At 44.3% G+C, this 22,297-nt stretch overlaps 1 protein-coding gene across 2 annotated transcripts in view; it reads left to right on the top strand.

Moving 5' to 3' along the window:
- The first annotated feature begins 3,583 nt into the window (after positions 1–3,583).
- The window catches only part of LOC110683081 (protein FAR1-RELATED SEQUENCE 5-like), a 29,641-nt gene continuing 10,927 nt past the window's right edge, over positions 3,584–22,297 (top strand). For both annotated transcript variants that reach the window (XM_021859429.1, XM_021859428.1), the window contains exons 1-4: positions 3,584–5,109; positions 8,367–8,457; positions 9,416–9,529; positions 9,723–9,830. The gene's annotated coding sequence lies outside the window, so the exon portion shown is untranslated. The remainder of the gene's footprint in view (positions 5,110–8,366; positions 8,458–9,415; positions 9,530–9,722; positions 9,831–22,297) is intronic.

The following is a 22,297-nucleotide window of genomic DNA, read 5'->3' as shown; positions in this document are numbered from 1 at the left end:
TTTTCATGCGGGCCTCGCAGTTTCGCTCATTTTCAACAATGAGCCGGAAAAAGGTTAGTCTTTCAATTATTCTACAACCGTCAAAAGAGTAAAATTATACAAAAGCACCCCAACTGGCCAATTACCTCAGCGAGCAGTGAGTTGATGTGGTCAATGTTGACCTGGTGTACACCCGACACCGCCTCCTTTTCGGACCGGATGAGGGTCCTTAGCATCCTCTTGGCGTACTGTTGGAGGTCAGGCTAACGAGAAAAGGCATCTACATCAACATATTTATTTGTTAAGTATTGAGCATAGGCGGCACCTACATTCTGGCGGCTGCCTGAAGAATCCCCTGATTGGGTAGCTTTGGACTTGACTCGCATAGGCCTAAGCGGCCAGGGGGGATCAAGGGTGAGAGCCATACCTTAATTTTCAGGCTGAGGGGTCATCCCACCCCCAGCCGCATTGGAACCAGACGCTTTAGCAAGCAGCCGTCTTGAGGGAGTTTTAGGCTCCCTCGTCCCAACCTCAGCCGGTCTTGTTCTTAGGCCAAGGTCTTTCAGGCTCTTGCCTGCTGAGGTGGGCCTCTCAGGCACATGCAGCCTACCGGAAGAGGTAGGGGCAGCCGGAGTCCTCCTAGACTTGGAAGGAGGCTGGGAGGGCTCTTCGTCCGGTCTTTTCAGCATCTTGGTTAGGGAGCGAGGAACATTCTTGCTCCCCATCTGAAAAAGCAACAAAGCAACCGATTAATATCAGAATTAACATCAAACTATACAGCCGGTAATATCAGCCGGAGCTTACCCCATCATCCTTGCCCGCCAGTTGGGCCCTTTTCTTCTCTGACTGATCCTTCCGGATCTGAGCAGCCGATTTAGTGGGTGTCTTCTCTAGAGGCACCATCTCTAATCCTTTCTTTACAAAGAAGAAAATCAAAAAGTCAAAATGTCATTCAAGAATGATACAAGCCATAAGAGGAAAGGAACGCCTCGTCCTTTAGCCAGTCCGGATGAGGGACCCAGTTCTTAGGGACAATGACTTTAGTCCCATCATCCAAAGGCAGGGAGGTCTTCTTGAAGAGCCCCGTCTCTATTATTTGCATCCAGACCTCTTCCGGTACTCTAGGAAGGGCGCATTTCTTCCCAAGGAGAGCCGGGTGCGTATTGTAGTGACGCAGCCGGTGGTTTAGACGCAGCGATGGTGAAGAAACCAAGTAAAACTTACTCTTCCAACTGCTCCATTTTGACGGCTTGTCAAGCGTCATCATGTATTCCGGATGCGTGGTCAATGTATACCACGCATTCCAGCCGCCCGGGTCACGACTGAGGTAGTGCATATGTGAAAACGCCTCATAGCTAGGCATTATGTTCTGCATCTCGCAAGCGGCAATGTATCCTAATATATTCACCCAAGAATTTGGTGTTAACTGCTAAACGCCAAGGTTGTAGCCCCTTGGAATGGCTTTTATTGTATTATGGAGGGGTAACCGGAGGCCAGCTTTAAATGCCGCCTCATAGCAGCCGAAATAATCGTCGGTATGATCAAGGTCATCATCCCAGACGACGGTTACCTCTACAGGTGGCACAACAATTTCCCATCCTACCCCAACCGGGCGCTTCTGTAAAAATCCGGGTAAGGTGGCGTTTAGAGTGACTATATCCCTGGCGGTCATGTGCGACTCTGTTGGATTATTGATGGAGGGCCATTTATATGCCTCCTCATCCTCTTGGGGGGCATCCGGTTCCATGGTAGACTCTGAAGAGTCTGATTGCTGGACAGTCTCTTCACCGCCTGCACCCTCGGACTCTTCCAAGATATCATCACTGGGCGTGCTAGGTACACCCGAATGGTCGTAATGTACAATGTCAACCGGAGCTTCGGCTGAGACGTCTGACTAGTATTCGGGGTCTACGGTCGTTCGTCTCGTCTGAGCCATTCTGTCCTACACATGAACAGAGACGGTCGGATTCGCAGAAGAGTAAGGGTGGTCTAAACACCCCCAGACGGCATCCCCAGTCCTAGACTCAGCCGTATTCGGTGATCGGCTGAAAACTGTCCTAGGCCGTGCCGTGTGTGTGTTGGGTGAGTCCATTATTCTTTACAAGCTATACAACCGGAAAAACTCAAAAAAGTTGCAAGGGGTAGAGACGGTACCTTGAAGATGTTTTGAGTATGGAGAAAGTAGGCTATCCAAATCAGCAGCCGGAAATCTCTGTGTTGCTTGCTAGATACCCAGACGGTTATCTGGATGTACCCTCTTGAAGAGCAATTGAAGATTGTTTAACAACCCAGCCGTTCCTCAGAAGCTTTGTTTAAAGATACCCCAGACGGTCAACCGGCTGTGGGTGTATTGAAAGCAATTGGAATCAATCAAAGGACCCCAGGCAGTTTTAATGTGTTTTGGGTGATGAGCACTCAGACGGTGACCGGTTGAGTAAGGAAAAGGAAGACGGTTGCGCAAGAACTAGCAGTCGATATCAGAGCTCTCTTTCTCAGAAAATTCTGTCAATAAAAATTTGCAAAGTGTGAAAATGAGAGGAGGGGGTCTCTACTTATAAAGAACCCCCAAAAGCGAACCGTCACCTTCCCAGTTCGAATTCAAAAAAAAAAAAGAAGAGAAGAAGAGAGAGAAGGAGACGAAACGTCACTTTCTCAGAGCATGACACCTGTCACAGGTGCCACGTGGCAAGCCACGTCACACCTGTGAGGGGAAAATGTTTAGGGTAAAAATACCCTGTCCACGTGGCCCAATCACGTGCTGACACGTGTCAGCATCAAGGGGTCATGAGAGAACCAATCCTCTGGCAACACGTGGCACTCTAACCTATGAAAGGGGAACTGATCCCCTCTCGCTATAAATAGAGGAAAATCCTCATTTATTGCACATCCAAAAATACACACAAAAAACCCGAGCAATATTAATTGCAGAATTTTCTCGGAATCCGAGAGGAAAAACCTTTATATTCCGCACTTTTATACATCCGGACACGTTCTAACTTGATCGTCGGAGGCGGAATTCCACCCAACCGGAGTTTCCGTGGTTTTGCAGGTACAGACGGTCAACGCTCATTCTTGGAATTGTACTCTCCCGAGGGACTCCAAAAACCCAGAAACAAGACTCGTGTAGATTTATTGAAACCTAAAATGTAATGCTATAGGAAAAAAAAAGATTAAAAATTAGACTTTTTCCGGCCTAAACGACCAAAATATTATAAACCCTAAAAGAGAAGAGGAGAGAGGAGAGAGTTTCATGTTTGTGATTTATATATAAGAATAAATTTATGTATTTGTTGGAATCCTCCCAATAAATAGTTTATTAATATTTAATTGTTATACTCCGTAATTTTTACTTATTTATTTTTAATTAAAGAAATTACCAGTTAATTAATGCATTGGCATACGTGTAAAAGGAAACGTTTCATTTATTCATAGAGGGGTAAGGTTGTTATTTCCATTGTTTAAGTTGAGGGCAGCTTTATAATTTCATCTTTTTCTTCTTCCATCCTCCATTCTCCATCACAGCCAAACCACTTTCTTCCTCCACGAGCCACACAAATGCCACCACCACCAACGCCTGTTGCGGTTGAAAATATCGTCACGAGGTAGATGGTTTCCCTAAGGGTTAGTACGACCCTATTTTACACTCTTTGCTACTAGGGTGTCTTTTTGTTACCGCCGCAAAGCAACATTGGAGCCGTTGTTGAGGAAGGAAAAACAAGAAGAGGAAGACGAGAAGAAGAGGACATGCCTTTGTGGTTTATCGGCGCAAAGACGGAGAGATGGTGGTGGTTATGATGGTTTTTGGAGAGGAACAGGGGGCTATGATGGTGGTGGCGACTGAGACAAAGACGGGAAGACGAAGATGGTGGTGGTGGCTGAGACTAACACGGGGAAACGGAGATGGTGGTGGTGAGGACTTTGTGGTTGATCGGCGGGGAATACAAGGGGATAGTGGTGGTGGATGCCATTGTTAGATCTGAGCTTCTTTATTCAATTTTTTTTTTGTTTTTTTATATATAATATTACAAGGAGGTCACTTGATGCACATTTTATGTATATCAGGCTGAGCAACTGGGGCCTCCTTAAATGGAAGGGTAAATTTGTACAAAAAAGTACTTTTAGATAAAACTATTAACACAATTAGGGCATGTCAACTTAGGTAATTGGGGTAGGTTTAGTGAGGTAAGGTCTATTTCAAATTTAAGTCATGCAAAATATTGTATACATGTAAGTTAAAATTTGAATCGGTTTTTTTAGGGTCGGGTTGGATCGGGACATCGTCTCTTTTTTACAAAATGGTTTAAACCTAAACCTTGTGCTTGTTTAAGAACATTTTGATTTTCATACCCAAACCCATAATGGGCGTTTGGTTCACAAAGTGGTATGAGTTTGAAATTAGGAATGAAATTAGGGTGTTATGGGGTTGAAACTTAATTGGTTCTTAATACATTGTGTTTGGTTGTTGCTCGGGAATGAATTTTTTCTTTTTATTTGATACCTAAAAGTGTGATTTGAGCCATACCCACCTTCCCTTGGGTTTCTATACTCCATACCTTGTGGGTTTGAGGTATAGGTTTATAAATTAAATTTTTTAAAACAAATGTGAGGTACCTCATACCTAAAACCTATAAACCAAACATCGTAAAGTATGAGCTTTAGAAATCCAATGGAGGAGGTGAGTATGGCTCGTACAAAACCTCAATATATCAAAAAAAAACATTCTCAAACAACAACTAAATACAAGGTATTACCGTGTTAACAATCAAGTTCCAATGTCGAATAATAGTGCGAGTGATTTATTTACAATTTTGTGACCATAAAATTGCAAAAACCATTAACTTTTTTAATTTTTAATTAGTGAACAGTAGTGCTACAAACGCCCAGCCCCTAAACTATACGTCTAAACCCAAGAAACAAATAAAATTTGGCCAGAATTTAAACCCTCGAATTTTTCTCTCTTCATTCTCCACTAATCCAAAAATATCCACAAACTATCCTTCAAATTTCTACGAATTTCAACGACGGCTTGAAATTGCTCCTTTTATTTTCGTCAATTTGATCTCTAATACAACCCCATTCATGCTTACGTCTCCAATGATCGACCTGTCCTTCATCATTTTGCAAAATTAGGTAATTTATATTCTGATTCATCTTTTGTCTAATTTTATTTAACTTGAACTACAAATTATCTAATTTAATTGAATTGGGTGATTAACTTGGTCAGCCGAGTGATAATAATAATAATTTCTTTTAATTTTAGCTGGAATTAAATTAATCGAAAACTTGAATTTTGCTTCAATTTGAATTTGTAGTATATAGGTAAACGTATTCATAAGGTTAGTGCGCTAATTGTGCAATTTATTTAGCGTCATGAATTAAGCCAAGATTTTGCTGTAATTTATTTTAAGTATTTTTTTTATATAAAAAAATTTAGGATTTGAATTGTTTGCTTCATATATTGCTATGAAAGAACATCTAGGGAACGATCGAGTTGTGTTTGGAATTTCGTTGATGTTACATTTCTCATTTTGATATGCAAAATTGTGGATTCGACTTCAGACATTCAACATGATCAGCAAGGAACCTGTATTAAAATATTACACAGAGAAGTTATAAACGAAAAAAGTTGGTGTTGGAAACAATGGTATACTGTTATAAGTAGAGGTTATAGTGAGTGATTTCTCGGCTGTATAAACGAATGACTAGAAATAAACGAATTGCTTCTACCTTTTAAGTTCGGAATTCGGATCTTAGTTGTGTTAGCGTGCTTGTGATATTCTTGAGGAAGATAACTTGGACAAACTTGTAGGATCTTTTTGTGGTGGGCTTAAGATCTTGAGGTTTGGGTGTAAGGGGTAAATTAGTCAATTGAACTCAGTAAAGGAGCCTATAGTATTAATGGTTGGAAATTACGGAGTAATAAAGAGTTGCTCTAGAATTAGCTTCAACTACTTTGCTACTAGAAATTACAAATAACACGTAATTATTAAATTTTCTTGCGTTGGCATTATGTTTTGAGCTATCTACTTCAGAGTTGTAATCTTATTCATATTCAAAACTCAAAAGGAATTTTTTTGAGACTTGTATTGGTACAAATCATACAATGCACCGTCATAAAAGTGTTTCAAATTTGGATTAAACAATGTACTCCGTAATTTCTTTAGCTCTTATTTTGATCTACTTTTGCTCTGATTGTTCTTGACTTGAAGGATTTGTTTGCATGGCTATCCTTTGAGCTAATGCATGAATATAACATGATATGTTGATTATTACATGTTGTAGGATTTCATTGAGCATGGTGAATACAACTCTATGTATGACATACCCTCAAACTATGAATCTAAAAGTCTATGTCCAGGATTAAATGGAAAATACTTCTCCTCTTGAAATTATGACCTTTATATAGATTCAGCAACTAGTATATATCCCAAATACCAGTTAAACACTATACTTTAATACTTTATACTCCCTCCGTATTTTATTACTTGCTTCACTTTCCTTTTGCGGCCGTAATTTATTATTTGGGAAATTTTGTTAATTACTACCTAAAAAACAGAGGTTTTGTGAATTACTACCCCTAAAAAAAAAAGTTTTTAATTACTACCCCTAAAACCGATTAATTCAAGTGATTGCTACCCTTTTCCCTAATCAACCCCTAATTAGGTGATTTAAGCTCTTAATGACATCATTGTCTAGCAAAATTATAATTAGTTGTTTTTAAGCCACGATTAATTAAATAAACCCTAACACCACCTCTAAACCACCACTGCACCACCTCTGACAGCCCCCTTACCCCATCCCCACCATCTCCGGCTGCCCCTTACCCAATCATCCCCTTGCCGGCGAGCTGATAAGCAGCCTACCCCCAACCCCACTCCTTGCCCTCCTTTTTCCCTTCTTGCTACCCCGACCCCCACCCCGAACCGGAAACCACCCCCTCCCCATTCCCCCACCGGAATGCGCCGCTGCTGCTGCTCCTCCCTTCGAACAAGTCGCCCCACTCCCCAGCACCAAAAACCGGCGCCTCTAACCCTAAACCACCAGCCCGAAACCACCCTAAACGAGATTTAGGGTTTCGTTTATGGTGGTGATGGGCTGGTGTTTAAGGGTAAGGGGTGGCTGTTTTGGGTGGGGGACGGGGAGGGGGGTCGATTCAGGGTGGGGGATGGGGAGGGGGGCCGATTCCGGTTGAAGGGATGGGGAGGGAGGGTTGTTTTCCTGTTTTGGGGTGGGGGTTGGCAGCGAGAAGGGGATAAGGGAGGGGGGTGGGCTGCGTAGGTGGAGGAAAGGGAGGGGGATTGGAGTCACCGGCGTCGGGCGACGCTTTGGGCGCCGGCGGGGGGGAGGGGGGAGGGTGGCTGACGGGTGGGGCTGGCAATTGTGGGTGGAGGGTGGGCGGTGGTGGTGCAATGGTGGTGTGGAGGTGGTTCTAGGGTTTAATTAGTTAATTACGGTTTAAAAAAGTAACTGATTACAAATTGGCCGGATAATGATATTTTTAAAGAGCTTAAATCGTCTGATTAGGGAAAAGGGTAGCAATCACTTGAATTAATCGGTTTTAGGGGTAGTAATTAAAAACTTTTTTTTTTAGGGGCAGTAATTCACAAAGCCTCTGTTTTTGAGGTAGTAATTAACATAATTTCCTTATTACTTGCTCCATTTCCTATTTTGGAAACTTTTAACAGTATTTTACTATTTTCCTCCTCACTAGTGGTCCCCTCATATCATATTTAATATTTTTCATATTCACTCTCCTCCCCCACTTATACTCACTTTTGTTTTCTTCAACCAACCCCACTTCCATCATAATATAATAATTTCTACTATTCCTCCTTAAACTCCGTGTCTGGACAAATGAAGCAAATAATAACATAGAGGGAGTATCTTAGAATTGTGTTAGCTGTTCGAGATTGGAAGTCTGGCAAACTGGTAGCATCCTCTATCACTGGACTCAATTTTCTTACTGTTCCTTTTGCACCTAGTGAAACCAACTAAAGAAGAGTTAGAAGACTGCTTAACTTGAACTGTCCCTTTGAGGCTTTGAAGATGATCACACTAGTTAAATAGACTTAATTGTGCAACTGTGGGTCTGTGGCAACCTGATTGTTGACTACTATCTATTGGCTATTGTAGTTTGAGTTCTTGCACTTCTGTCAGCATGCTATATCATGGTAGGTAATACATTGTGGTTTGAGTGGAGTTGTTCACTGATGAAAATGCTTAACTCTGAACTCTGTTTAAGTGACTGAGAGAATAGCTTAATGTTCCCATTCATTAATTCTCTTACCACTAAACATTTGAACTACTTTAACATATACAGAGAACATGTACGTTACCTTCTGTACTTTTATATTATTCTAATTATTTGTTTATTTATTATTGGCAAGTCTTAAAAAAAAACAATGGAAAAGAAGGCCCAAAAGAAAATGCTTATAGAGAGGAAAATACAACAGCCCAAGGAAATTGAACCATCACAAGGTATTGTATAATTTTAAAACTTCTAAATCATTTGATAATGTTGATCAATATGTTCAATTTTTCTTATTATTCTTTAGCGTCTAGCTTATGTTGATCTTTAGAAGACATGCTAATTCGGTTGTACACTTGAGAGAAGTGGCATGTATCTGAAAGATAATTATGCTATCATAAGTAATACTTCGTATGTACTTTATGAGTAATTACATAGATATGGAAGGTAGGTGTGAAAAGAATTTCATTATTTCATTTCCATAATTGGGCAGTTTTTAGTCTTTCTACTAATAAACTTGTTTACTTATATGTAAATTAACAACGCATTACCACTTGAAGAACGAGGAAGTGAGGGACCCCCATCTCCAGATTCCAACTGAGGTTGTAGTTGGTTGCATATTTACCGAACTCAGAACTAGTTGTACTTTCTGGTCAGGCAAAGGCCAGCTTGTGCTATAAGTTGCCATTTTGATAGCATGTCATACCCTTCAACTTTAGCATTGTGAAAATGGTGAACGTTAATATAACCATTTTCTGAGCTATGCAGCAAAACGGGGAAAAAAAAAACGATTTGATTATAAAACCAAATATTAGCCATCAATTACTACCTCCATTCCTTTTTTTTTTTTATTTTTTATTATAAATTATGCTTTCTATTTTTGTCTGTTCCTTATTGGTTGCATTTTTCTTTTATTCTATTTTGACATTCTTTTCTACCCAAATCCTACTTACATCACTCCCTCTTTTGCTTTATCAACAATAACAACAGCAACAACAACAAAGCCTTAGTCCCAAAATCACTCTATCTTACAAAAAAAAAAAAAATCACTCGCAAGAGTCATAACACCCTCATATCTAATTTTTTCTTATACATAATCCCCTTTAACACTTGAGGTAACTGTAGCTTTCCTTATGGATTAGAGGTAGTATGTGAGTATGATTTTGAAAATCAATAATCTTGTTGCAGGTGAAACTTCTTTTAGTTGTGAAATCAAGCCGAGTCATATGGGAGAATATGAAACTCATGAAAGAGATCCTACCATAATCAATGATCAACAATCATGTGATGGCAATGACAATGGTAAGAATTAAATTTCAAGCTCTTATTTGTCCCATTTTACTATGCTTATGACAACTTGTATAAATATATCTCTAAGGTCAAGTATGCTTATTGAAGATTTATAATTTCTCCTTTTTTACTCCTACATTTTAGAATCACTCATTAGGAGCTGCATAATTTGACTCTAATTTTGCAATCAATTGTGTCATTGCAGGCGAAACATCTTTTAGTTATGATGATACCTAGCTGTGTCTGATTGGAGAAGATGAAAGAGATTCTACGACATTAAATAATCAACATTCACCTAATGCTAATGACAATGGTAAGGATAAATTTCAAGCCCTTATCTTAGAACTTTTTGCAACACTTGTGTCATTTTATGAACTTTATTCCCTTTTAATTATGCAAATTCCATGCCACCTTTTAGTAAATATACTTCCACCTCCCTATTACTTTTTGCATGGAGATTATAGAGAGTGAATTAAGTAGAGGAAAAAAAATAGTAGATGGGTGGCTTATTGATTGTGGTCCCAAGGAAATAGTGGATTCGTGGTTTAACTTTAGATATATAATATAATTTGTATCTATGTTACATTTTGTACAAGACATGTCTTTGAGAAAATTTTACTCCCTTTATACCAATATTTTCTAGGCACATGGTTCCAAGAGAGGAATTGCAATGGAGCATTGTTGAATAAAAAGGAAAGTAGTGGGAATGTTTTATTGTTTTTAGTGGAAGCGAGCTCCAAACAAAATTGTCTGCACGTATACCTTAGTTATGGACGAATTGACGAGTTCAATTTAAGATGATGGTGTGTGATCTTTGCAGATGATATGAGGTGAAAAAAGACATGGAAAGTAAATTGGAATTGTGGAGACAAACACTGAAATCCTAAGGCTTTAAACCGAGCAAGTAAGAGAGAATATTTAGAATGTAAGTTTAGTGTAGTTAACATGGATGCAGGGACGATCTCATTGGATAGGAGAATCTTCCAAAAGGATGGCAATTAGATGGAGGTGTTGTTCATAGAATTAAAGCAGGTTGGTTAAAGTGGAAGAGTGTTACGGGGTTTTTATGTGATATTGATCCTGACATGCCCAATTTTGAAGGGAAAATTCTACCGCACAACTATTAGGCTTGCATTATTATATGGTACCGTTGGGTGTGAAGCACTGTGACATTCATAAGGTGAATGTGGCCAGGATACGTATGTTCGATTGAGGATTAAGATAATAAGATAGTAAGTGAGGGTTACATCTATTGAAAATAAGATGAGGGAGCATTGCCTAAGGTGGTTTAGTAACTGCTAAAGAGGCTTGAAGAGTGGCAAATTGATGGGATCGTGAGGGGCCGGGAAGACCTAAAAAATTTGAAGGAGAGTGATTAAAAGTGATATGAGCCTTTGGGGGGTTGAGGAAAATATGGCGTTGGATAAGGTGTAATGGATGGAGAAAATCTACGCCGAGGACATGTCATGACTTTAAATTTATATGCTTTTTTTACTTTTACCTAAAATCATTGTATTTTGCAAACTTTATTTATTTTCCCATTTTAAGGTTTTTTTTTGAACATTATTTGCTTGATTTTCCTTTCTTTTATTTTGTGATGACTCATAATTGGGCCAACCCATTAAGGTTTACACCCGTAGGCCCAAGGTGGGTTAAATTCACAAAGTGGGTCAACAAAACAAATTCAACGGTAAAGTGACGGAAACAGGGGAAGCACGGACAGAAGGGGAGGAACAAGGGAAGCAATAGCTTTTGTCAAAGAAGCCAATTTAGGAAAGAAGACAAGCAAGAAAAAGAGAAGTCACCACTTTAGAAACCATGGCTGGATGATTGTTGCTCCCAAGTATTAGAGTCAACCTTAATTAGTTTTAGGGCATGTTAGTAGCTTGAGTATATAAAGCACATTATGTATTGTTAGCCATCTATCGAAATTGAGTGAACTTCATTAGAGATTAGTAGCCTAAAGCTACCTTGAGATTGATAGCCTAAAGCTATTATTTACCCTTGCCTTAATCCTGTGTTTAAGTGAGCGTAATTGTTGTGCGAAGGTCGGGTTCTGACAACTTGGTATTAGAGCAGCTACTGTCATGGTGTCCAACACCACGCAACGTCTCGAAGCAGCGGAGGAAGGACTGGATGGGTTGGGAAATCAAATTTCCGCCTTTGATAACCAACTTTCCACCATTAATGGAAAACTGAACTCGCAGGAAGACTCCCTGACGCGAGTGGTGGCAGCGGCGGTGAAGGCGGCCATGGAGGAGTGTAAGCAGGTGGAGGCAATGTTAGGGGACCACACCACCAAACTTGACGTGCGTTTGGACCGGTTTCGTGTCGATCTCGACACGCAGGCCGCCATTGGTCGGAGGAAAATAGAGAAGTTGCAGGAGGAGTGGAGGAGATGAAGGCGGCGAAGGGGAATCCTCAACCGCAGCAACCCCGGTGATTCAGTTGGAAGCGGAGAGGCCCCATCGGCCACATGCGGAAGAAATGCGAACCCCTAGGGAGGCAAGTTTTGGCATGCCGGAGTGGAGGCAGAGGGACCCACGGGGATGGAATGACGACGGTGGCGTAGCGAGGGTCGATGGAAGCACAAGAAGCTTAATATGCCGGTGTTTGAAGGGAAGGATTCGATCAATTGGATCATGAGGGCCAAAATGTATTTCGACTTCTATCGAGTCATCGCCTTGGTGGTGGCGATGGACGGTCCAACCTTGTAGTGTTACCATTGGGAGAATCAACGCCGACCGTTCGCCAATTGGACGGACTTGCGCTGCCGTGTTTTGAAGGAGTTCCGACCCACCAACTTCGGAACCCTTCGGGAACAATGGTGGCCGTAACGCAGATGGCAACCGTGGAAGAGTATAGGCGATAATTCATCGAATTGGCTTTCCGTCTTGAGGATATACCGGAGGAGATAATGAGAGGCCAATTCATAAATGGCCTAAAAGAAGAAATCAACTGAGCTTAAGCTGTTGGATCCGGCCACCCTAGAATGGGCCATGGACTTGGCCGGAAAAATAGAGGAGAGAAATTGGGTTAGCAAGGGAAAGGGGAGTGTTGGCCCATGGCGAAGTGGGCTGAACTTAGCCGGCCCAAGTACTGGAGGGATAAGTAGTAAGGGCGGAGGTGGGCTGATATCCACTTATGGCTTGCCTACTAATGCGGGCCACACAGAATTTAGCCCAAGATGAGTGAATCTCAAGGGTCAGTCAACTTAAATAGGCCCAACACAAGTCAAGCTTCTAAGTCAGTGAGTTAACCTAGAAGACTCACCGAAGCTGAATTGCAAGATCGAAGAGCCAAGGGGCTATGTTTTCGTTATGATGAGCGTTGGGCAATCAGACATCGGTGCAAAAGGAAGGAACTTAGTGTGTTTATGGTGGCTGAAGGTCCGGAAGAGGAGGAGGAGAGCGGTAGTAATGAAGAAGAAGAAGAAGCGGTGGAGGTATCATTCTGCTCCGTTGTGGGTTTAACTAACCCAAAAACCATGAAGCTCAAGGGTCTTGTTCAAGAAAGAGAGGTGATAGTCATGATAGACCCGAGAGCTACACACAATTTCATGTCTCTTCGAGTGGTTAAGGAAGCGAAGGTGCCTTTAGAGAAGGGTGGCGAGTTTGAGGTGTTTTTGGGGAATGGGGAGACCGTAAGGGGAAATGGTGTGTGTAGGGGAGTAAAGATAAAGTTGAGTGGGGGAGTGACATTAGTTGAGGACTTTTTACCCTTGGGTTTGGGTAACGCCGATGTTATCCTTGGTGTGCAATGGCTTGAGAAATTAGGAGCGGTGATAACAAATTGGAAGACTCATGTCATGAGCTTTAGTAATGCGGGTGTGCCGATTACACTAGTAGAGGACCCATCTCTTGAAAAGACACAAGTGTCCCTTAAGGCGATGATCCGAACCCTTTGTAAAAATAGAGGGGGTGTGCTTGTGGAGATAAACCGTGTGGAAGAGGAGGGGAAGCTGAGAGAGGTAAGTGTAGTGTCGGAGTTCCTAACAGAGGTGATTGGAGAGTATAAGGGGGTGTTTGACATGTCCGCCGGTTTGCCTCCGAGTCGGGGCCATGAGCATGCTATCACTCTTAAAGGAGGGAGCAACCCAGTGAGTGTGGGCTTTATCGGTACCCACAAGCTTAAAAAGATGAGATTGAAAAGCTCATCAAAGAAATGATGGATGCCGGAATTATTAGACCTACTAGCCCCTTTAGTAGTCTGGTTTTGCTTGCGAAGAAAAAGGACGGTTCTTGGCGGTTTTGCGTCGATTACCGGGCTCTCAACAAGGAAACGATGCCGGATAAGTATCCTATTCCGGTGATTGATGAACTCCTTGATGAGCTCCATGGAGCGGTGATTTTCTCTAAGTTAGACTTAAAAGTCTGGCTACCATCAAATTCACCCGAAGATACTCACAAGACGACTTTTAGGACTCATGAGGGCCATTACGAATTCCTTGTAATGCCCTTACTAATGCGCCGGCAACATTCCAATCCTTACTAATGCGCCGGCAACATGCCTAGCTATAATGAGGTGGAAGCACTATCTCCTTGGAAGGCACTTTGTTGTGAGAACCGATCAACAAAGTCTCCGGTATATTACTTAACAACGTGAGGTGGGTGGAGAGTATCAAAAGTGGGTGAGAAAATTAGTGGGGTTTGATTTTGAGGTGCAATACACGCGGGGAGCATCAAAGGAAGGAATTAGGAGAGGAGATTGAGTATGATGGGTGGAGAAGGGAGAAGAAAGCCCAGTAGGCTTCCACTTAGAAGGCCAAAGGTAAAGAGGGAGTAGTTTTGCCTAAGTCATCCAAGTTTATTCAGACCCTGCTCCATGAATACCACGACACTCTAACCGGCGGCCATGACGGAGAGGTCAAAACTTACCTCCGACTGGTTTTGGGTCGGAATGCGACGCACAGTGGGTGATTATGTACGGAGGTGTGATGTTTGCCAACGGAATAAGGCGGTTCAGAGAAGCCCTCTCGGGTTGTTACAACCCTTACCAATTACGATGGCCATTTGGGAAGACATTTCCATGGATTTCGTGGAGGGGTTGCCGGTGTCCAAGGGGATTGACTTGGTGCTAATCGTGGTGGATCGATTGTCAAAATATAGCCACTTCATTAGGCTGAAGCACCCATTCAACGCCCTCAAGGTGGCTGATTATTTCGTCTGAGAAGTGGTGTGATTGCACGGATTTCCCTCCACCATCGTCTCTAACTGGGATCGGGTTTTTATGAGTATTTTCTAGTAAGAACTCTTTCGGCTACAAGGAACCTACCTAAAAAGGAGTACGGTGTATCACCCACAGTTCGATGGCCAAACGGAGATCGTGAACAAGGGTTTAGAGACGTACCTTCGGTGCTTCATCGCCGACTAGCCCAAGAGGTGGGCACATTGGTTACACTGGGCCGAATATGCTTATAATACATCTCCCTACACTTCCACCAAACTAACACCTTTCAAGGTGGTGTATGGGCGGGACCCTTCTAAGCTCTGGCGAGTAGGAAGTGTGTTTAGGGTGAAAATACCCTAAGACACGTGGCCCAATAAAGGCTTGACACGTGTCAATCTTTCAACGGTCTGCAAAGGCCCAATCCCTTTGCGACACGTGTCCCTTATACCCTAATTGAGGTACAGTTCTCCCTTACTATAAATAGTAAGGGTAGACCTCATTTATGAGGAGGATACATTAATTGCAACCACACAAAAAACAAACAAAGCCCAAACCTACTGAAACGCTCTCGAACCGAGAAGCTTTTACTATTCTTATTCCACTTCGAAAAGATACTAACTTAATCTTCGGAGGCGGAACTCCCACCCCCATCCGGAGTCTCCGTTACTTGTGCAGGTACAGGCGTAAGAAGGAAGTCTGCTAGGTGCAGGTACAGGCGTAAGAAGGAAGTCTGCTAGGAAATTGTAACTCTCCCGAAGGACATAAAAGACCCCCAAACATCTGGCGCCGTCTGTGGGGAGAGTACTTTCTAGATGACATCTGAGCCTATACTACCTGGTAAAGGCAATCTGCCTACTGGGGAGGTTGAGGTCCATTCGGACCAAGATACAGCTGATAACTATGACTTGGAAGCCTACACTGCTGCGGATGGCTCTTTAAGGACCAAGAACACCCGTTCCAAAGATAAGAGAGAACGGGAAGGGAACCAGGCGGCTCCTAGCAAGCCAACTAGGGGGCCGCTTGGGTTAACCTCTACCGCTGGAGACTCCCCAGTCTCCAGAGATGAGCTCATGAATATGATGATGAGCTTCAAAGGAGAGATCAAAGGCCTTCTGGACTATACAGCCGGCCCCCGTAAGGGTCAGGCGGAAGAAAGGCGTCACGGTAAAAAGACAGCCAAAACAGTAAAGGGTAGAGCATCTACCCCGCATCCGAAGTCAAACATGCCGGCTAGGCTCTTTGATTTCTCAAAGATGCACACTCCTATAGATGGAGTCAGAAAGCCCGTCCGGCACATTCAGCCGGATGGAACCAAGAAAGTCTATTCTGATGCCCGGACGCTCATCCAAGATAAAAAGACTCAGCGATCCGAGTCGGCATCAACATCGACCTTTCGAGACAGCTTCAATGCCACCTCAGGAAGGCACTCGAGAACAAACAATGACAGCCGGACGAGCGAGGTTTCCGCTCGATCCGGCCCCCATATGATCCAACCGGCAGTGCATGGAACACCGTATACGCCCTTTGGATCCCCCTATGCACAGGCAGATATTTTCGGGGGGCAGCATCAGCCGCCCGTCCAGCCTATGGACTGGCAGCTCCGGCTGCTCAACCTTGGGGAACAGCCAACGGCGTTCTCCAGAGAAATCACCGAGATGACCCAGCCGTCTAAAATCAAAAACGTGTTGGTAGGCGCCTACGACGGTACCACCAACCCGGAAGATCACCTTATGGCATACACCAACCTGATGTATTTGCAGGGTTTGGATGACGCCGCATGGTGCCGGTGCTTCCCGGCTACGTTGAAAGGGATTGCTCGACGTTGGTTTGGTAACCTCCCAGCCGGATGCATCAATAATTTCAGGACCTTGGCCTACTGGTTTACGTCCAACTTTTCTATGAACATCCCTGCCAAGAAAACAAGCCTTGATCTAGGGGCAATACAACAGGGAGACAAAGAGGGGCTCCGGTCATATGTCAGGCGGTTTAACCTGATGAGGATCCAAATCCATGGATTGTCTGATGACGTTGCCTATACTGATTTCTTCAAAGGCTTAAAAGATGGATCAACTTTTAAGTTTGACTTGGTTAGGAAGAGGGTCTCCACTCTTCACGAGGCACTCATGAAGGCGGAGGCCTACATTCAGGCAGTGGAATTGTGTGCTGTTAAACTTCCAACGGATTACAAAAGATCCGATAAAAAAGAGAATCGGCCTACCCAGTCGGCCAAAAAGGAAGACAAGAGAAAGGGGGTATGGGCGGCAGACTCATCCGGACAACCTTTCCAGAAAAGGAAGAGGTCGGATCCGTATGTGCCAAAGTACGAGTTCAACAAGGACTGTGCCTCCATTCTCAACGAAGTAAAGGACCGGTTGAATCTTGAAAAACCGTCTCCTATGAAGAGTCCTCTAAGAGCCCGGGATAAGAGCAAATATTGTCTTTTTCACGAGGAAATTGGCCACGACACTGAGGGTTGCTTTAGCCTCAGGCGGCTCTTCGACCGGCTCGCTGATGAGGGGGCTCTCAAATCTTATCTTTCCAAGTCAAGGGGTACACCTAAACAAGCAAGAGGACCACCCCCAAAGAAGACGGCTACTCAATCGGATACGGATGAGGAAACTATCCTGACCATAGCCGGTGGATTTGCGGGAGGTGGGCCTACCATTCGGGGCACAAAAGACAACATTCGGAAACTGGTCAACTCGGTGGATGAGGGCCAGTCGTCTGAATATTCATTTACGGAAGTTAACATCTCCGAGAGAGATAGGGGTGAGGTCAGGCGGCCTCATGATGACCCCATAGTCATCGAGTGCAAAATCGCCAATCAAAGAGTTGGCCGGATCTTGATTGATACCGGGAGCTCATCCGACCTCATCAGCTACCGGTGCTTGGAGAAACTCAAGTATAAGCCCAGTAGCGTGCTTCCGGCCTCATACCCTCTTGTAGGTTTTGGGGGAGGAGTAGTACATCCGGTGGGCATGATTGATCTACCCATCCGGTTCGGAGAGAAGGGTAAGGGCCGGCATATGGTTGTCAAGTTTCTTGTTGTAGAAGAGCTGACTGCCTACAATCTGATTATTGGCCGTCCAACCCTTAACCTCTCAAAGGCAGTCATCATCCCATCTCTAATGTTGATAAAGTTTGAAAGGGATGATGGCACAGTCGGTTCCTTGAGTGGGGACCAAAAGATGGCGAGAGAGTGTTACCTCTCGGACATCAAACCAACGCTTGACACAGGCGGTCAAGAGAAAGAAATTGTTGAACTTGACGACTGTGATCAAAGCTTACCGGCTACAAAGCCAGCCGGTAAAAAGAGGAAGGCGGACCAACTGGCGCCTGTGAAGGAGAAACAATAGCAATCACTGTCCGGGGAGAGGACAAACGTCCTTCGCCCTCAGCCGGCAGGAGAAATAATTGATGTTGTCCTTGAAGACTGTCGGCCAGACAGAACCGTCAAGGTTGGAACGACTGCGTTTGAAAGTTTGGGATCAGGTTTGCTCCTTTTGCTGAAGGAGTTCAAAGATGTGTTTGCCTTTGAAGTAGAAGAGATGCCGGGTGTAAGTCCGGATCTTGCTGTACATAGACTCGCTGTGGATCCTAAGAAAAAGCCGGTCAGGCAAAAGAAACGGAACCATGGCGAGGAAAGGTCCCAGGCGGCAGCAACCGAGGTCAAGAAACTCTTGGATGCTGGATTCATCCGGCAATGTTACTACCCGGATTGGGTAGCCAATGTCGTCCTTGTGAAAAAGCCGAATGGAACCTGGCGGATGTGTGTAGATTACACGGACCTCAACAGGGCTTGTCCAAAGGATAGCTACCCGCTTCCAAAGATAGATCATTTGGTAGACTCTACAGCCGGCCATGCCCTGATGAGTTTCATGGACGCCTATTCCGGCTTCCATCAGATACCCTTGTGGAAGAAAGACCAAGAGAAGACGGCTTTCGTCACAGATCAAGGGCTATATTGCTACAAGGTGATGCCGTTTGGGTTGAAGAATGCGCCTGCTACTTTCCAGCGAATGATGAACTCGGTCTTTTATGATCAGATTGGAAGGAACGTGGAGGTGTACATTGATGACATGATTGTCAAATCAAAGCTGCAGGCGAATCATCTAGCCGACCTCCGAGAAACTCTCACCACCCTCAGACGGCATAAAGTCATGTTAAATCCAAAAAAATGCGTCTTTGGAGTTGAGTCCGGGAAGTTTCTTGGATTTTTGATTGATCAGAGGGGCATAGAGGCCAATCCGGACAAAGTACAGGCGGTGATTGACATGCAGTCGCCACGTACCGTCAGGGAAGCTCAAAAGCTTACCGGTTGCCTGGCGGCATTGGGGAGATTCCTCAGCCGGTCAGGTGACAAGTGCCTGTATTTCTTTCAAGCAATCAAAAAGAGGTCAAGGTTTGAATGGGGTGAAGAGGCTGAGGCGGCATTTCAACGGCTGAAGCAACACCTGCATTCATTGCCAAGATTGGTGAGTCCCTTACCCCAGGAGGCTCTCTACATGTACTTGGCCGTCTCGGATCACTCCTTGAGCGCCGTCCTCCTTGCTGAGAGAGACGGTAATCAGCTCCCGGTATACTTTATAAGCCATGTACTCCGGAATGCTGAACTTCGTTATCCCATGATCGAAAAATTCGGTCTGGCTTTGTTCAAAGCAGTCAAGCGGCTGAAACCGTATTTTTTAGCACATCCGGTGACCGTTTACACTGATCAGCCGCTCAAAAGGCCTATGACCACTTTAGAGTCATCCGGAAGAATGATTAAATGGGCTGTGGAAATCCAAAGCTTAGAAATCACTTTCGAACCCAGGCGAGCAGTGAAGGGTCAGGCGTTTGCCGACTTCATCGTTGAAATGACAAGGCCAATACAGCCGGATAAAACTGATGAAGTTTGGAGGGTTTATGAAGACGGGAGCTCTACGCTGAATGGTTGCGGAGCGGGTGTAATTATTCACTCTCCGGAGGGGGACAAATACGAGTACGCTCTACGATTCAAGTTTCAAGCTTCGAATAATGAAGCTGAATACGAGGCCCTGCTAGCCGGTATCCGCATGTGTAAGGCAGTCGGGGCAAGGAAAGTTGACGCCTGCTCAGATTCCCAACTCATCGTTAGCCAGTACAACGGTGACTACGAGGCCACCCATCCGGTGATGATTATGTATCTACAGGCGGTCAAAGAGGAGGCTGGGGCATTTGATGAATTCAACCTAAGTCAAGTACCCAGATCCGAGAATAATCAGGCGGATGCACTATCCAAACTTGCATCCTCTGCCACATGTGATACGCCTAGATCAGTCTTCTGGGAAGTCATGGAAAAGAAAAGCATTGAACATGACCCCATTGGAGTTCTAGATCGAAGCTCCACTTGGATGGACCCCATCCGGAATTACTTGGTAGACGGCACTCTACCGGAAACCTCATCCGAAGCAGCTGCTCTTAAAAGACGAGCATTAAGCTTCGCAATGCACAAAGGTGAACTGTTCCGGAAGGGTTACTTGCAGCCGCTATTCAAGTGTGTTACCCCAGAACGGGGCAAGGAAATACTGGAAGATCTCCACGCCGGCTTCTGTGGATCTCACATTGGCGGGAGGACCCTCGCCAAAAGAACCCGGCGGCAAGGATACTTTTGGCCTACACTAGAGGCGGATGCATTAGATCTGGTGAAAAGATGCGACAAGTGCCAGAGGTTCGGCCGGCTGATAAGGCAGCCGGCAACTGATTTGACAGCTATTCACAGCCCAATTCCCTTTGCAAAATGGGGCATGGATATTTTGGGGCCATACACTCCTGCCCCAGGCGGCAGAAGATACATTTTCGTGGCTGTTGATTACTTCACCAAGTGGGTTGAGGCCGAGGCGGTAAAGGGCATCAAAACTAAGGATGTCATCTCCTTCATTTGGAGAAATGTCATCACCCGGTTCGGTGTACCAATGTCAATGGTCTTTGACAATGGCCCCCAGTTCGAAACGCCTGTCCTAAAGACTTGGTTGCAAGACCAAGGGATTTCCTACTACTTTGCATCCGTTGGCCGTCCGCAAGCAAACGGTCAAGTTGAAGCTTTCAACAAGCTCATCTCAGGCGGCATAAAGAAAAAGATCGAGAAGGCAGGCGGGCTTTGGGCAGAAGAGTTAACTCACGTTCTTTGGTCCATCAGAACTACTGAGAAGGGGTCAACCGGTGAAACTCCATTCCTTATGGCATATGGCACAGAGGCGGTGCTTCCCATTGAATTATATGAGCCAACACTTCGAATTATGTTGTATGATGAAGAGGCAAATTGGGAAGCCATGCGCCTGTCTCTGGATACTCTTCCAGAAAGAAAGGGCAACGCCGCCTTGCGTCATGAAATCTACCGCCTTCGAATGACGAGGGCCTACAACAAAAGGGTGCTTAAACGCCCCCTCAAAGTTGGAGATTTTGTATTACGGAAGCTTGAAGCAACCGGTAGGGCATACGAACAAGGGAAACTAACCCCAAACTGGGAGGGACCCTACTGGATTTTTGAAGAAGTTAGAAACGGCACATACCGCCTGGAAACCCCAGACGGAATGCGGCTGCCTCGTACCTGGAATGTAGATAACTTGAAAAAGTACTACTAAGGATTGAAATGTGAAAGCATATAATTTCCATTCATACAATTGTATTTGCACCTGTCTAGTGCAAGAACACAGACGGAAGAACACTTGTTAAAACCACTGCTCCAAAAAGAGCAGTCATCCGGTGACACCCATCCGGGTGAATCACTGAAGAGAACAGCTCCCTTCTGGGTGGAACATTGTTCTAGCGATCCAATAACTCAAACGGCGTTTGTCTAAAACGATTTGCAGCCGTTAGAAATGATCCTTTGCATCTAGGATTCATCCGGCAAGGACCCAAAAGAGGTCCATCCGGGTGAATCACTGGAGAGAACAGCTCCCTTCTGGGTGGAACATTGTTCTAGCGATCCAATAACTCAACGACATTTGTCTAAAAACAATTTTGCAGCCGTTAGAAATGATCCTTTGCATCTAGCATTCATCCGGCAAGGACCCAAAAGAGGTCCATCCGGAAAAATGAAATTCCTAATGGGCCACCGTAACCACCTAAACGGTTTTACATCCCATCCTATATATAATTGTACCAGACGGGGCAAGGTTAGGTCAGTCACTGACCCCCCATCCGGCTTCCATGAAACGGCTACCAGTCTACTGTTAGGAAACAGGTAGCCATTTCAGGGGCATATTGTGGTATCGCTTCTTCATCCGGCATATATAGAACGGCTGAAATACTTTTAAAAATGCATAAATAAAAAAAAAATGCTAATAATAGAGATAGAAAAACCGACTGTGTCGGTTAATAGATTAATTGAAATGATAGCCGGACCCCTGTCCGGGAAAGATACATCGAAAATACACGGCACGCAGGCCGGTAAAAAAAAGAAAGAAAATATCAATCTTGCTGTTGCTCTTGTTGCTGAGGCTGCTCCAACCCTTGAGCTTGCCCAACCTGAGTCTCAGCCGTCTGCTCTTGCAGCTGCTTCGGCTGGTTTCCCATTGGCACCCCATCCGGCTTTGACCCTAACCCCTTCTCAGCCCACTCGTCGAAAGGAGGAGGGGCAGGAGTGCCGAG

The sequence above is a fragment of the Chenopodium quinoa genome, unplaced genomic scaffold, assembly GCF_001683475.1.
Source record: "Chenopodium quinoa cultivar QQ74 unplaced genomic scaffold, ASM168347v1, whole genome shotgun sequence".
Taxonomy (NCBI): domain Eukaryota; kingdom Viridiplantae; phylum Streptophyta; class Magnoliopsida; order Caryophyllales; family Amaranthaceae; genus Chenopodium; species Chenopodium quinoa.
This window is presented reverse-complemented; position numbering and strand designations above follow the sequence as displayed.